This window comes from Mobula hypostoma, chromosome 4 (assembly GCF_963921235.1).
Source record: "Mobula hypostoma chromosome 4, sMobHyp1.1, whole genome shotgun sequence".
Classification (NCBI taxonomy): Eukaryota; Metazoa; Chordata; class Chondrichthyes; order Myliobatiformes; family Myliobatidae; genus Mobula; species Mobula hypostoma.
Genome location: NC_086100.1, coordinates 86,390,288 through 86,396,287, shown reverse-complemented (window position 1 = coordinate 86,396,287; position 6,000 = coordinate 86,390,288).

Below are 6,000 nucleotides of genomic sequence, written 5' to 3'. Positions count from 1 at the left end.
ACTTTTGTACAACTGGAAAATAGAGAAAAAGGGTTAGAAACATAGAAACATAGAAAATAGGTGCAGGAGTAGGCCATTCGGCCCTTTGAGCCTGCACCGCCATTTATTATGATCGTGGCTGATCATCCAACTCAGAACCCTGCACCAGCCGTCCCTCCATACCCCCTGACCCCTGTAGCCACAAGGGCCATATCTAACTCCCTCTAAAATATAGCCAATGAACTGGCCTCAACTGTTTCCTGTGGCAGAGAATTCCACAGATTCACCACTCTCTGTGTGAAGAAGTTTTTCCTAATCTCGGTCCTAAAAGGCTTCCCCTCTATCCTCAAACTGTGGCCCCTCGTTCTGGACTTCCCCAACATCGGGAACAATCTTTCTGCATCTAGCCTGTCCAATCCCTTTAGGATTTTATACGTTTCAATCAGATCCCCCCTCAATCTTCTAAATTCCAACGAGTACAAGCCCAGTTCATCCAGTCTTTCTTCATATGAAAGTCCTGCCATTCCAGGAATCAATTTGGTGAACCTTCTTTGTACTCCCTCTATGGCAAGGATGTCTTTCCTCAGATTAGGGGACCAAAACTGCACACAATACTCCAGGTGCGGTCTCACCAAGGCCTTGTACAACTGCTGTAGTACCTCCCTGCTCCTGTACTCGAATCCTCTCGCTATAAATGCCAGCATACCATTCGCCTTTTTCACCGCCTGCTGTACCTGCATGCCCACTTTCAATGACTGGTGTATAATGACACCCAGGTCTCGTTGCACCTCCCCTTTTCCTAATCGGCCACCATTCAGATAATAATCTGTTTTCCTATTTTTGCCACCAAAGTGGATAACTTCACATTTATCCACATTAAATTGCATCTGCCATGAATTTGCCCACTCACCCAACCTATCCAAGTCACCCTGCATCCTCTTAGCATCCTCCTCACAGCTAACACTGCCACCCAGCTTCGTGTCATCCGCAAACTTGGAGATGCTGCATTTAATTCCCTCATCCAAGTCATTAATATATATTGTAAACAACTGGGGTCCCAGCACTGAGCCTTGCGGTACCCCACTAGTCACCGCCTGCCATTCTGAAAAGGTCCCACATCTCCTGTGTGGGACCTTGTCAAAAGCCTTTTGAAAATCCAAATATACCACATCCACTGGTTCTCCCCTATCCACTCTACTAGTTACATCCTCAAAAAATTCTATGAGATTCGTCAGACATGATTTTCCTTTCACAAATCCATGCTGACTTTGTCCAATGATTTCACCGCTTTCCAAATGTGCTGTTCTCACATCCTTGATAACTGACTCCAGCAGTTTCCCCACCACCGACGTTAGGCTAACTGGTCTATAATTCCCCGGTTTCTCTCTCCCTCCTTTTTTAAAAAGTGGGATTAGATTAGCCACCCTCCAATCCTCAGGAACTAGTCCAGAATCTAACGAGTTTTGAAAAATTATCACTAATGCATCCACTATTTCTTGGGCTACTTCCTTAAGCACTCTAGGATGCAGACCATCTGGCCCTGGGGATTTATCTGCCTTCAATCCCTTCAATTTACCTAACACCACTTCCCTAGTAACATGTATTTCGCTCAGTTCCTCCATCTCACTGGACCCTCTGTCCCCTACTATTTCCGGAAGATTATTTACGTCCTCCTTAGTGAAGACAGAACCAAAGTAATTATTCAATTGGTCTGCCATGTCCTTGCTCCCCATAATCAATTCACCTGTTTCTGTCTGCAGGGGACCTACATTTGTCTTTACCAGTCTTTTCCTTTTTACATATCTATAAAAGCTTTTACAGTCCGTTTTTATGTTCCCTGCCAGTTTTCTCTCATAATCTTTTTTCCCCTTCCTAATTAAGCTCTTTGTCCTCCTCTGCTGAACTCTGAATTTCTCCCAGTCCTCAGGTGAGCCACTTTCTCTGGCTAATTTGTATGCTTCTTCTTTGGAATTGATACTATCCCTAATTTCTCTTGTCAGCAACGGTGCACTACCTTCCTTAATTTATTCTTTTGCCAAACTGGGATGAACAATTGTTGTAGTTCATCCATGCAACCTTTAAATGCTTGCCATTGCATATCCATCGTCAATCCTTTAAGTGTCATTTGCCAGTCTATCTTAGCTAATTCACGTCTCATACCTTCAAAGTTACCCCTCTTTAAGTTCAGAACCTTTGTTTCTGAATTAACTATGTCACTCTCCATCTTAATGAAGAGTTCCATCATATTATGGTCACTCTTACCGAAGGGGCCTCTCACGACAAGATCGCTAATTAACCCTTCCTCATTGCTCAAAACCCAGTCCAGAATAGCCTGCTCTCTAGTTGGTTCCTCGACATGTTGGTTCAAAAAACCATCCCGCATACATTCCAAGAAATCCTCTTCCTCAGCACCTTTACCAATTTAGTTCACCCAATCTACATGTAGATTGAAGTCACCCATTATAACTGCTGTTCCTTTATTGCACACATTTCTAATTTCCTATTTAATACCATCTCCGACCTCACTACTACTGTTAGGTGGCCTGTACACAACTCCCACCAGCGTCTTCTGCCCCTTAGTGTTACGCAGCTCTACCCATATCGATTCCACATCTTCCCGGCTTATGTCCTTCTTTTCTATTGCGTTAATCTCTTCTTTAACCAGCATCGCCACCCCACCTCCCCTTCCTTCATGTCTATCCCTCCTGAATATTGAATATCCCTGAACGTTGAGCTCCCATCCCTGGTCACCCTGGAGCCATGTCTCTGTGATCCCAACTATATCATAATCATTAATAACAATCTGCACTTTCAATTCATCCACCTTATTACGAATGCTCCTTGCATTGACACACAAAGCCTTCAGGCGCTCTTTTACAACTCTCTTAGCCCTTATACAATTATGTTGAAAAGTGGCCCTTTTTAATGCTTGCCCTGGATTTGTCGGCCTGCCACTTTTACTTTTCTCCTTAGTACTTTTTGCTTCTAACCTCACTTTACACCCCTCTGTCTCTCTGCACTGGTTCCCATCCCCCTGTTGTGAACTAACCTCCTCACGCCTAGCCTCTTTAATTTGATTCCCAACCCCCAACCATTCTAGTTTAAAGTCACCTCAGTAGCCCCCGCTAATCTCCCTGCCAGGATATTGGTCCCCCTAGGATTCAAGTGTAACCCGTCCTTTTCGTACAGGTCACGCCTGCACCAAAAGAGGTCCCAATGATCCAAAAACTTGAATCCCTGCCCCCTGCTCCAATCCCTCAGCCACGCATTTATCCTCCACCTCATCGCATTCCTACTCTCACTGTCGCGTGGCACAGGCAGTAATCCCGAGATTACTACCTTTGCGGTCCTTTTTCTCAACTCCCTTCCTAGCTCCCTATATTCTTCTTTCAGGACCTTATCCCTTTTCCTACCTATGTCATTGGTACCTATATGTACCACGATCTCTGGCTCTTCACCCTCCCACTTCAGGATATCTTGGACATGATCAGAAATATCCCGGACCCTGGCACCAGGGAGGCAAATTTGGTTTTTTAAATTGCCAAGATAGAGAAATTATTTTGCTAAAGATGTCATCTGGTTGATGGGTCTTGATGAGCAATGCCAAAAAGTCATGAAATGTCTGAAATATTTATCATTTCCACAAGCTGTTGCTTAAGACTGTTATACAAACCTGATGGCTACTCCATTAAGCTTATGATAATCACTAAAGGCCTGATAGTGAATGCATTCAGCTCTAATTGGTCACTGCCTAAGAGGTCTTGAGGCCCCATAATATATTAAACAATAGGTAAAATGGAGAGAGTATTAGTGATAACATAGAACACTTGCAACTACTGCAATCCATAATGCAACAACCCATGCAATCCGGAACCGCAAGAAACTAAGAATCCATAAAAATCCCAATAATTTTAATAGTCACTCTGTGTACAGAACAGATAATCTGTGTTCCTTCTCAGTCTGAGAAATTCTAGAACATGCTTGTTCACTTGAAACCATGAACTGAATTGAATTGAGTTCATTTCTTACATCCTTCACATGCATAGGGAGTTTCAATCTTTACGTTACACCTCCATTTAAATGTGCAATGTGCAATCATAGTAATTTATGATAATTTATAATACAGGGTAAATAGAACAGTCAATGTAATACTGAGTACACTCAAGTCAGCATGAGTTCATCAGTCTGATGGCCTGGCGGAAGAAGCTGTCCCAGAGCCTGTTGGTCCTGCCTTTTATGCCGTGGCACTGCTTCCCGGATGGTAACAGATGGAATAGATTATGGTTGGGATGGCTTGGGTCCCCAATGATCCTACAGGCCCTTTTTACACACCCGTCCTTGTGAAAGTACTGAATCATGGGAAGTTCGCAACTGCAGATGCACTAGGCTGACCGCACCACTCTCTGCAGAGTCCTGTGTTAAGTGGGGTACAGTTTCCATACCAGGCAGTGATGCAGCCAGTCAGGATGGTCTCAACTGTGCCCCTGTAGAACGTTCTTAGGATCTGGGGGCCCATACCAAACTTCCTCAACCGTTGAGATGAAAGAGGTGCTGTTGTGCCTTTTTCATCACACAGCTGGTGTGTAGAGACCACGTGAGGTCTTCGGTGATGTGGATGCCGAGGAACTTGAAGCTGTTTACCCTCTCAACCCCAGGTACATTGACGTCAATAGGGGTTAGCCCATCTCCATTCCTCCTGTAATCCACAACCAGCTCCCTTGTTTTTGCAACATTGAGGGAGAGGTTTTCTTGACAGCACTGTGTCAGAGAGATGACTTCTTTCCCAGAGGTCACCTCGTTATTGTTTGAGATAAGGCCAATCAATGTAGAGTCATCAGCAAATTTAATTAGCAGATTTTAAAGTTTCCTGGGGTTGGCGATACAGGGAGTAAAGGAGAGGACACAGTACGTAGCCCTGAGGGGCTCCTGTATTGAGAGTCAGAGGATTGGAGGTGAGGGACCCTCTCTTGCAACCTGCTGGTGATCTGGCAGGAAGTTCATGAACCAGCTGCACAGGCAGGGTCAAGTTCTTGTTGAGCTTTGATGGAACTATGGTGTTGAATGCTGAATTGTAGTCCATGAACAGCATTCTCACATGTGATGTAAGCTCTGTGTTGTGCTGTAAGTGCTGCTCGCACAGAACTAGTGATCCAGGAAGACCCTGACCAGCTTCTGGGTGAACAACATCATCACTGCACTTCCGGATGAAGCTCGTGACTTCATCAGTGAACTTGGAGACATCCTCATCATGGAAGACATTCCAGTCAGTGTCAGTGAAGCAGTCAGACCAACAGTGGGCGGTTTTAACTCTGGCCGCCTCTTGTTCCAGTTTCTGCTTGTACATTGGCAGAAGCAGAATCAAAGAGTGATCTGATGTTCCAAAAGCTGGGTGAAGGAGAGCTGTGAAGCATTGTGGAAGGGCCACACCAACGATAAACCTGAAATACTCAGCCCAGGCAACTTTAAAAGTACCCTTTAAAATTGGGCCAAGATGGCAATATTTTGGAGATTTTTCTAAAAGCACAGCTCCTAGAGAACCGTTGTTTTTTTCAAAATGAATGGACGCATCCACAGCTGTGGCTTTGTTATCCTTAATGAAGACAAAATCTAGAATCCAGGCATGACCTTTCCTTATCAAGAAATCACTGTTCTTTTCGGACAGTAAAGCCAACCAAACACCGTTTATTACAGAGCATATCCAGGATCTTATTACAATGGTGGATCCTTGGTAGCTTCACGGACAGGCATGCTTTTGAAATGTTTCTGATGGTTTCTCTGGCCAGACCACACTTTCTGTATTCTCTCAACATAGTGGGTTCTGGCCAGAGCATGGATGTTCCTAACAGGGTACAAGTTTGACCGAAGGATCAGGCTAGTTAAATAATTAGACTGCCTAAAAGGCATAAAGCACCTCAACTAGCTATTGGACTGGGGGTTGTTACAAAAGCAACAAACTTCAATCCCTTGATGACCTTGCCACCCCACCGACCGACAATTAATCCTATTCTATATTGGTAATTC